The 11,188-nt window shown below is 52.4% G+C and overlaps 1 long non-coding RNA gene across 1 annotated transcript; it reads left to right on the forward strand.

Annotated features, from left to right (window-relative positions):
* The first annotated feature begins 1,809 nt into the window (after nucleotides 1–1,809).
* On the forward strand, nucleotides 1,810–11,188 carry LOC116454462. The gene is made up of 3 exons (XR_004244106.1): nucleotides 1,810–2,130; nucleotides 7,502–7,672; nucleotides 11,042–11,188. It is a non-coding gene; the product is annotated as an uncharacterized LOC116454462 (long non-coding RNA).

Raw genomic sequence — 11,188 nt, forward strand, 5'->3', positions numbered from 1 at the left:
TATTTATATATGTATTTATTATTATTATTTACAGGAAATCAGCTGGGATGCTGCTGTTTGCTTTTTTTTGAAAAGCACTGCCAGCCTTGAACGCTGTGTCAGCAGCAGTTTTCTTTCAGAGAGGAAAAAACACATTTTTTAAGGTCTGTTAGAGGGGTTGGATTTTTTTGGGGGGGGGGGGAGGGGTTGTTGTTTGGGGTTTTTTTATTTTGCTTTTTAAAGGAAGGGCCCGAGGAAGAAAGTTCGGCGAGCAGGAAGCCGAGGGAGCCAGCCCGGCATCCCGGCGGGGCGAGGTGCTCTCACCTTGCGGAACGCGGGGATTGCGACACCCGAGCAAAGAGGTAAAATTTATATCCCATAAATCACATGTCAAGTGCCTGCGAGGAGAGGTCGTTAAACAGATGTATGAGGCAAGAGGCAAAGTCCATCCATTTCAGAAGACGCTCCCAGTGTCAGCAGCTCTCCAGAAGTCTCGAGAGGCAGAGGGATCCAACCAGCACGGCAGCAGCTTCCCTGATAGTCTCTTATTTATTTCCTCCTCTATTTATTTGATGGCATTTTCTTTATTGGAACAACTTCCCGGGCTTTGCTGTCCCCTGTCACAGCTGCCCAGTGCGGGGGCTGTGGGAGGGGAGGGCGGAGGGTGGCACATCAAACAGCTCGGGAGGCACGGAGGGATGGAGTGATGGATGGAGGCTGCCCTGTGATTAATAATCAAACCGAGAGCTTTTACTGGGCGTCATGTGGAAAATGTGGCTTTGGAAACATTTGTCTTCATCCCACAAACAACAAGTGGTGTTTCTTTCCCTTTCTTTGTTTCTCCCCCCTCCCCTTTCCTCCCTCCCTCTCCCTCTTTTTGCTTTTCTTGCCCAGAATCACTGATTAAAATCTTTTCCATGCTTTACCTGCTCCAAGTGGCTCCTGTTCTGGTTTGATTTATGCTTTGCTTATCTCAGACTTCAGTGGAAAAATAATGACCAGATAATAAAGAGCACTAAGTAGCTTTTCAAGTGACATGGCATCCGCTGTGGGACTGGGTTCTGCAGGAGCAGGGAGGGAAACGCTGGGATGGCCTCGGGCCAAAGCAGAGGGAGGAAAACAGAGGATAACGGGAGGACAACAACAGCTCTGAGCCAGTGGTTCCTTGACGGGTGAAAGCTCTGGGCACCCTCCAGTGGATGCCTCAGCCAGCCCATCCCTGACCTGCTGAGGGGCAGGAAATTTCACAAATGGATATTGTGATTTTCCCAGGGCTTTTGGCCAGGATTCCAGAGCTTGTTTGTCCTCCCAGGCACACACGGTACAGAACAGGGGCTGCCCTCAGGCAGACTCACCAGGATGCTCTTTCCCACCTTCTTGCTCTTCTCCTGCCAGTGAGAGAGGAGACTCCCAGCCCCATCCTGCGGCTGATCTGAGGTGCCCAAACCCCACTCTCTCCTGCAGCTCTGGGTCTTGCTGCTTCCCAATGGATCTGCAACAGCTCCAGATCCACCAGGCTTCACCCACAGCAGCAGGGATCAGGCTTTACTACAGGGTTGGGACCTATAGATTTCCCTGCCTTCTTCCTTGCTGTCTGCAGGGCCCCCCAGCTGCCCTGCTCCAGCTTTCCCCAGCCCTTTTCCCAGTGTCATCTGGTTAAAGGATCGCCATTAATTCCAGGGTAGGAAGGACCCATTGTTTACTCTACGGTCAGGGAAAAGGGAATGGTTTTGTTGCCAGGGAACTATTTTTAATTGTGATGTGGATCCAGCACGGCCAGCGAGGTGGCTGCTGTGCGGGAATAGCAGGCCATTGGCAGGAAGAGTGGGATGGGAGGCTGCAGGGATAACTGCTGGTCATCATCCCACGGAAAACCTGGAGATGTCTGCCCAGCACCCAGTGACACGCAGTAGGTTCCCTCAGCCTGGGAAGCAGCAGTAGCCTGTCCTTCCCAGTCCACATTCCCAACAAATCATCCCCCTAAATGTGCTGCTCAGCTCAATTTGAAGAGGAGAAGAGACACGAGCCAGCGCAGGCCTCGCAGTGTGAAATTATTGTCGAGCAGGGATCGCACGGGTCCCTTCTGGCTTTAAATAATCCCGAAAAACAGATGCCTCTGGATTGCCTCCACGGAGCCAGGGCTGCGTGTGGGTGAGTCTGGGGGGGAAAGGAGGGAGATGCCCATTTCTTTGCCCCCTGGCCCTGGCTGGGAGCCAGCCCCTGACACCTCTGGCAGCGCCGGGGCCGGGCGCGCTCCGAGTGCTCTATAAATACGTGTGCATGACAGATCTGGCACCGCATGTTCCTGTAAGTGATGTCATCTTTGGGGAGTTACTTAGCAACCGTGGAAAATGTTTTGGAGGCTCTAATTTTTCAGTATGGCAAAGCCATATATTTATGCAGCTCGGCTAATCAGCTCGCTGGCGAGGCAGCCCCGATGAGCTCATTTTCTTCATCATTATTTTATGTGAATTGGGCTTTTAGCACTAAAGAGACCACAAAGATTTAATTCAAAAATGTGATTGCTTTATGTTTCCAGGGTATCATTAACATGGCATCTACGCAAATAACCATGGTAACAAACTGGTAATTAGTACATATATGGCACTTATTATTAATACAGAAACAGGACAAGTTCCAAATCAGCACAGATTACAGTACATTATTACCATAGTAATTACCTGCAGTAACACACACAAATTGAACTAAATGGCCAATTGAACTAGAGTGAATGGCTTTTTATTCCAGTCCCTAAATAATGTGCATTCTTGGCTGAGTAGTTCAAGGTAAATAAAACTGGTTTTAATTTATTGCCAAGGTTCCCCCCCCCCCCGCACTTTGGTGGGAAGGGCTGGGAATGGCAGGAGTCAAGAACTTTTTTTTTGTAATGCTTACAGTATAATTATTGTACAGGCTGAGCCATTCCTGATTCCCAGAGAAAGACAAAGAGGGGGAAAGTTATTAGTTTATTTTATTAGTGGGTTTATTTCTTTAATTTCAGCTGTGAAGTAATGCTCAGCATATCCACAGGAGTCAATGCCAGATGAAGTAGGGTCCAAATCCAGTCCTTCAGTCCCTGGGTTTGGCTTTTTTTTATGGAGAGAGAAGGAATATCTGAATTTGGAGTAGGCAGGAAAACGGAACTTTTTGGAGACAATCATATTTATTGAAATCATGAAAAAACAGGGCTTTGGCCTAACCCTTCCCCTATGGGTTTGAGGTATATAAAAGTACTGAACCCACAAACCCTGAGTCAAGCCCAAGAAGCCAAATGCACTGGCTGGAGCCAGCAGTGCTGTGTTGAAGCCAACCACCAAAAATGGAGGAAAAACTCAAAATTTCTTCTTATCCTCCTCATTTTGCTACATTTTATTAGTCCTATCACAGACCAGGGAGGGCTGGAAAGCTTCTCTTTCTGAGGTCCTGGAGATGCTGAACACCCTGGGCTCGGGGGAGCAGAGGCAGCAGACCTGCAGCCCTTTAAAGATTAAATCCATCCCTCCATCCCAAGGGGTTTTTTTCCTTTCTAAATGGAAATAACATTCAGAGAGACACTTTCAGAAGGAATCTCAGTCTGGCCTCTGTGTCTGCAGCTTGCAGACCTGGGAGCAGGAGCACACACTGCACTCACTCCTCGTGCTTGGGGGCAGCCCATCCTGCAGGTGCACGGTTCAAGACCTCTTTTTTATTTTTTTTTTCCCCCAGCTTTGCCTCCTGAAATGATTCTCCTGGGCTGTCTGGATGATGATGATATTACCAGTCCCTACTTACTTGGAAGGGCTTTCTTCCAGCTGACATTTTTTTCCTGTCCAAAGCCACACCGAGCAAGTTCTCAGCGTGCAGAAGTGGCCCTGGGCCCCCCCACAGGAGGTTCCTCCCCTCTCCCCAGCACCAGCAAGAACAGAATGAAAATTCCAGCCATTCAGAGATTTTTCTCCCCCCCTTCTTCCTTCTCCTTCCTCTAGACAAGCATTAATATTTTGGTAATTCAGACACCACCATTCCTGGAGCTGTCAGGCAGTGCTGGATTGGGTGTCCACGGTTTGGGATGGAGACAGGCAGTCTGTGAGGGCTTCAGCAGCTGGCACAGCCCTGGAGAGCATCCCACACATGAGGGAAAAGTGGAGGACCTTCCCCACCAACAAACCTGCTTTATTGTGCTCTTTACCCCTGTGCTCCTGCCAGGCACGCTGGAGAATCGTGGTTCCTTTATCAGGTCCATCTCTCATTGTATTTTACCTTCCTCAATTCATAAGAAAATTATTATTTTAGCAGGCAGGCATTTAATTAAGTTTCACCGTGTTTGCTTTGGCTCTCACAGCATGGAAAATCTCCTTTAACAACCATCCCCTGAGCGTGGGTTCTGATCCAGCCAAGCTGCCTGGATGCAATCCTTTCTCCCAGCAGCTCCCTTTCTCCTTCCAAACCCTCCTCGCCCCACCGGGGTGCTCCCAGCCTGCCCAGCCCTGCCAGGAGCACAGAAAAACCTCTCTCAGCAGGCAGCAGGAGCTCAGCACTGCTCGGCATCGTGGTTCCTGCCCACTCCTCCCCTGCACCCCCGCCTGACTCACAAACTTCCCACTCCAAATTAACACCCATTAGGGCTTATTTCCATCACGCTCTTCCCACGCAGCCACAGCAGAGCTCTGCCTGGGTTCAAAACAGGGATGGAGCCATGTTTTGATGCTGAGTTTAGCCCAGTTTTGTTTCCTGGAGGGATGTTGCCCTCAAGAGAGCTGAAAGCTTCATTTTGAGGGGTGGGAGCTCAGCAGCTGCCCCTGAGGGGCAGCAAGTCCACAGAACTTCAGTGCTAAGGAGTAAAAGGCTCTTTTTCCTCTGCAGTGCCATGAGCAGCTCATCTTGGTGAGGTAATTAAGAGCTGCTGTTGATGCTTTGGTTTAATTTAGAAAGAAAAAAAAAAAACAAAAAGCACAACAAATTGGATTTGGTATCTTCAGCTCCCTGCCCTGCTCTGCTGCCAACCCTCAGGATCTGGGACCTTTCTCAGCCTGAGCAGAGGCTCAGGGACCCCCAGAGAGCCCCCCTGCCCTAAGCACAGCCACCACCTCCTCACGGCACTGCCTCCCTGCAGCCCCTTCCCAGCTCTGGTGGGCACAGCAGGCACCCCTGGGTGCTCCAGCACCCTGGGACTGGAGCAGAGCTGTGCACGGATGGGGGCAGGACCACGCAGCCAGCCTGGCACCAGCACCCAGACTGTGCTCTGACTCGCCCACCCGGGATGCAACATCTCCCCTGACCTTAAAAACCCCCAAAATCCAGAGCAGGGCTGATTTTCTCTCTCCCCTCCTCTCCCCTCCTCTCGTTGCTGTTTTGTTTTGCAGCAGTTGCTGCTGTTGCCATGCCATCTCCTTTTGTTGCTATGGATTAATAGTGTTTTTTACTTATTTTTATGTATGTCCTGGGAACACGATTGCTTAATTTGCCCTGCAGGTTTGTAGGCCTGACAGGCATTTCCACATCCTCCCAGCAGCCACCTTATCTCAATCCAGTTCTGGGCTGCTTGCAGGATATATACCTGCAGAAATACCCGTTCCTGGGGAGGTTTGGGACACGTATTTGTCCCAGCAAGCAGCCAGGGTGGGAGTGGTGGGGACACACTGTTCCTACAGCCTGTGCTGGGCCCTCTCTGATGTCATGGGGCTGTTTTCTATCTAACCCAGGATAACACCTCAGCAGCCACCAGTGGAACGATTTTCCAAGCCTGGGTGGAAGGATGGGCTCCAGCTGCCCCCATGGACCCCCAAGGTGACACAGCTGAGGGGTTGCATTAAAATATATCCATTTCTTTCATTATAATGGGCATTCAATCAGGATTCAGCCTCTGGCTCTTTCTGTCCCTGGAAAATCCAGATCATTAGAGAGGGACCAGGAGACCCCAGGGAGCACCTGAGCTGTGCCATGGGAGAACCTTTAGTGTCAAGCATGGAATGTGGTGGTGGGAGCGAGGCTGTCAGAAAAAAAATAGGAACAAAATGTTTTCCAGTGGTTTTGGGAGGTTGGTTTGTGCTGTGGAGGCCGAAGACTCAGCAGATCCCAGTTCATCCATGTCCCACAAACCCCAAGGGCTGCTCCACTGCTGCCCCTGGCCACCCCTGCAGTGTCACTTGTCCCCAACCAGTCCAAGAGAAGGATTTGCATGAGGAAACCGCTGCAAATCCGTGGTTTGGTTGTGTTACTCGGGTGGCACAGCACAGAGGAGGGACCAGCAGGGATCTGCTCAGGGTCCAGCTCCCCACACGCCCCTCGTGGGACATCCTGTGCTATTCTGTCAAGGCAAACCTTTCACTGCTCTGTGTCTCCATTCTCCCCATGTGAGCCAGGGAAAAAATTCCATCCTTTTGCCCCATTATTGAAAACTTCATGGAAGTGACTTCATCCTGTTATTATTATTTGTGCCTTTGGCTCACCACAGCCCTTATGCACTAATGAATATGGATACAGGGACACAGGGATCAGCCTCTTCTCTCCAGCAATTAATCTTGCCTCCGTCCTACTGGGTCATCTCACAAGCAGTGCTCAGACAAATATGAGCCTCGGAGGTCCCTCGCTTGCACACATCAAAGGGAAGCTGGTGACATCATAGAGATCACAGAAAACATCAACTCTGCCTGTCTAGGGCAGGGGGAAAAACCAGCTCCTTGCAGATCCACAGCTGGTGGGGCTCTTAATTACACAAAGGCCGAGGAACATTCCAACCATAACATCCTGCAGCCTCCCCGCCACCAGACAACGCGTCTTTTATTAGGGCAGGAATGTATCTTTAATAAACTGGAGGTTTCTAACTTGTCAGAGGGTGCTGGGGATGGGATCCACCGCAGTCATTTTTGGCCAGGCTCTTGTGCTGGTTGTCCCTCGGCCGCCCTGGACCCCCGCTGGTGCCGGCACCGCGCTGCTGTGAGGCTCTTTGCTCTCCTGGGCACCCTCCAGTCCCCCTTCTGAGGGGGTGATTCACCTCCATGGGCATCTCACAGCATCTTCCCTGTGGTGCCGTGGAAATCCAGCCTGAGAGGAGAGGGGTTGGAAGTACCTCTGAGCCCCTGGAAGTGTCCAAGGCCAGGCTGGATGGGGCTTGGAGAAACCTGATCTAGCAGAAGGTGTCCCTGCCCACCTTTAAGGTCCCTTCCGTCCCAAATTCCATGATTCCATGGTGAGTGAGGCTAAAATCCTCATGGCACAGGAGCAAACCCAATTTTCACCTTAATTACCCTGCCCTCCTCAGTGCCCTGTGTTTGCACAAACTGGGCCTTGGGGATGGGGGAGTTCCGTGCTAATAAATGTTTGCTCCAATTCCAAAACCATTGTCACCATCTCCCTCACTGCCATGTGTCTTTAGGTGTGTGATCCCATGGAATTCTGCAGGGTTTGGGGCTTTACTGGTGTTTTTTTAAGGTTTTCTTTCACCCTGTTTAAAGCAGCACCTCAGGGGAGGTGATGCTGAGAGGTTGCTCCACCCCACAGTAAAAACTCTCCCGTGTTGTTCCCTTTATTTATCTTTATTCAGAGAGTTTCAGCCCCCTCTGAAGGGCTGTTTGCTGTCATCAGTCCTGGAGGAGCCCGTGGGGGCCAGGAGAGGAGCGACACCAGAGATTTGTCCTATTGATTAACCCAGGATGGGAGGAATCAAACACCACGAGCAGACAAACACCTGGGAGGAGAACAGGGCAATTGTCAGGTTTGCTTTGCAGGTTATTGGGTTTAGAAGACTTCATTTTTCTTTTCCTACCTGGAGGCTAAGAGAAAGCAGTAAAACTTTCCTAAATTCCTCCCCATGTCCCTGTTTGAAGTTCCCCAGTTAACACCACACGCCAGAGAGGAAAAACCCCCCTTAGAACCCCCCCTCTGCCTGCCAGCCACAAGTGAGATCTCACATTATTGCCTCTGACAGCTCTCATTCCTCAGGCACTTTCTTTTTCCTTCCTCAAAGGAGGGGGGAAAAAATATCAAAGGTTTCCAAACCTGAGCACCTTCTGAGACTGCAAAATGCAGCCCCGTGTCGGGAGGGATGCTCCGAGCTGGAAAGCAGGAGGGAGGGTGGATGCAATCCTTGGGAAGAGTTACATGTGCTTGCCATCGCGTTTGCCTTGGGCCTTTGGAAAATGTTTGTAGTTTTCAATTAATCTCATTAGTTTGGAAGGAGACAGAGGGGCGGGAAATCAAAATAATTTCATGGGGAATTCTCTTTAATGACTTTTTAAAAACATGTAATTGAGAGAGGTGGTGGTGGAAAACATTTTAATGGTGCCGAAATCAGAGGGGAGGCAGGAGGGAATGTTCAGGAAAAGCCTCGTGTCAGGGGTCTGCCGGGACAGGACCGAGCTGTGCAGACAAAGTAGGGCTGGCATGGGGTCAGCACAGGTTTAGGACCCTCAGCCAGGTCCCCCAGCCCTGGGCTCTACTGGGGAGCCACCCTGGCTGCTGATAAGCCCTGGGAGATCCCTGCTTGCCATCACTGAGTCAGCTTTTAATTTCCTTTTGCTGCTCTCCCGAGGCTGAGTTTGCCAGGCTGGAAGGAGTCAGTGATTCCTGCCGTTTGCCTCTGCCTCTGCCTCGCTCACTGACTGTCCCCAGGGTGCTGTGGCCACTGCTCACCCGCTGTGGTGACACTGGGGTGCCTCGGAGGGTGGCCTGGGCTGAGGATAGGGCCCAGCCTGGATGGGCTGCAGCTCCTCCATCCCTGAAGGGATGGCTGGAGAAGGGATGGAGCCCGCTCATGCACTCAGGGCACAGAAACCTCTCTGCCTCACAGAACGACCCCCAGCATCCCCCTAGAGAGCCCAGCACACCTCGGGGACACGGGACATGCTGAGCATCCATCCCGCTCCTAACTCCCTGCATCCCAATTAACCAGAGAGGAGGATTGTTCCCTGGGAGAGCTGGGTTTTCCCAGGAGCATCCTGCGGCAGAGACCCCGACAGCCAGAGCGGCCCCAGCCCCACTCTGTCCCCATTCCAGCAAAGGCGTGCCCTCCTCTCCAGGCTGAGCACTTAATTGATTGGATTAGCCTTTATTTGCTAATTAGCAGCCCGGTGCCCGGCCGGGGAGCGCTCCCTTTCTCCCCGAGCAGTTGGGTGTTCGCCGGCTCCGTGATTCATTCCTGCCGTGTAAAACCGAAACTTGGCTCGGTGCTTTCCGCGGGGCACCGCTCGGCCGCCGGGAGGAGGCGATGCCAGGCTCTGCCCACCTTTTAACTCGCTTTCCTTTCCCTCGTTCCGCGCAGAGTTTGGTTTGCTGCGTTTAACGAGCTCGGTAATTGCTGTGGCAGAGCGGCTCCGCTGCTCCGCGGAGGCAGCGCTAACAAAGACACAACCTGAGGGGAGGGACGTGACACTGACACCCAGAAGACCCGGCTTTTGTCCCCAGAAGAGTTACCCACTGCGAGGACACGCTGTCCTGCACGTCACACACCTCTCTCCATCCTCCTCCACGCTGCTGCCCACGCCGCAGTCTCTCACTCTGGCTGTTCATCCATCCTCCCCCAGACCAAGACTCGCTGGCTAAAGCCGCCAGCAGGCAGGGGAGGGGCGCTTGGGGCGAGGCAGGCTGCAGGATTAGGCCCACTGTGTCCTAAGATGGTATTTTTATGCCTCGCCTGGCTGTTTCTTAATGAGAATTTCGGGATTTGCGGGGGGGAAATATCACCTGGCACCACAGCGTCTTTCCTTTCCATTCCTGCCATCCTCCCAATCGCCCCTCTGAAGGATAACAAAGAGCAAATTACGCCAGGAACATCCATCCTTGGCAGCAGAAGCTGGGAGGTCAGCGAGAGCGGCCCCGGGGTGTGAGATGCTCAAACCACCGAGCCGAAGGAAAAGGCTTCAGGGTGTGATTCCAGGCTGGAGAAACCAGACACCTGGGAGGGAGGAGGACACTCAAATCCTCTGGTGATCCATTAGCAGGCTCCATCAGGAGATGTGAATGCAGCTGCTGAGCCAAGGAGGGCACCTTGTGACTTCTTAGCAGCCAAAGCCTTGTGTGCATCACTCAGAGGTGTCCCAGGGGCACGCACAACACAACACCTCTCCCTCCCAGCAGCACAAAAGAAGGAGAACATCCCAAAATAGGTGTCCAAGGGGCAGGTTGCTCTGTGCCAGGGCTGTTGAGCGTGGAGGGTACCAGAGAGGGATGCTGTGAGATGCACATGGTGCCCAGCATCGGAGGAGAAGCTGCTGCCGTGTGGCTTCACCCAGCACAGCCCTGGTGCTGTCCCAGGGGAGATCCCGGCTGGATGCAGGGAGGCAGATCCTCCCCCACACTGTGATTTCTCTGCTGCCAATGGATCGATCATGCTCGGAGGGCTCGGGGCTCTATGTAGGTCAGGCACATCACTGGCTCTGACACCGCCACGGAGTTATTAAACTGAATGAGGATCCCCCCTTCTCCCTCCATTCCACCCCCTCCATGCCCAGCCCTTGGCACAGGGCAGCTTTGGCTCTCATCCTAGAGGAGAAGAGCATTACCCGGGGGCTCAGGGCTCATTTGAGCACAGCCAGCCTGTGTCCAGCTCCTGCACCGGAGCATCCCCCGGAGCACAGCGCTCCCTGGGTGTCTGTGCACGAGGAGAGCTCCGTGCTGGGAGGGGGAACGGGCAACATGACCCAATTCACGGGTTTCTGTCAATAAAGCTGGCACTGCTCCCTCTCAGCCTTGTGAAATGCATGGGCCTGGACCAGCTCCCAGAGAAGGGGATTTCTCATTGCAGCATCCCCTGGGAGGAGGGAGGGGGGTTTCCCACGTGCGGTTGCTCCCCTCTTGTCTCCGTGGGGGTGCAGTAGATAAGAGACATCCCAGCCTTCAGCCTTGGGAGCTGCTGGTTGTTGGCCACCCAGCCTTAATTCCTTCTAGAAGCCTTCATCACCCACGGAGGAAACCCAAATCCTCTGGCACCTTGGGCTCCTCCTGGGCTGGGAAGCTGGAAGGAGAGGGAGGCATGGAAAGGGAGAGAGAGCAGAGGAAAAACTTTCTGAAAAAAAACCAGAAACACTCAAGTGGTTCAGAGCAAACTTTGTATGACTTGAAGATTTGACCTTGTGTTCTCTCCTAGGAACAAACAAGAGCAAAACGAGGATCATATTATTTCTCCTGAAATTTGGAGTGGATCAGACCCCTGCTGTTGCAAGCCCCTGCAATGAATGGCTATAAACAAGATGCATTTCCGGAGGATGAATTAAACACTGAGCCTGAGTACTGA

The sequence above is a fragment of the Corvus moneduloides genome, chromosome 21 (genome assembly GCF_009650955.1).
Source record: "Corvus moneduloides isolate bCorMon1 chromosome 21, bCorMon1.pri, whole genome shotgun sequence".
Classification (NCBI taxonomy): domain Eukaryota; kingdom Metazoa; phylum Chordata; class Aves; order Passeriformes; family Corvidae; genus Corvus; species Corvus moneduloides.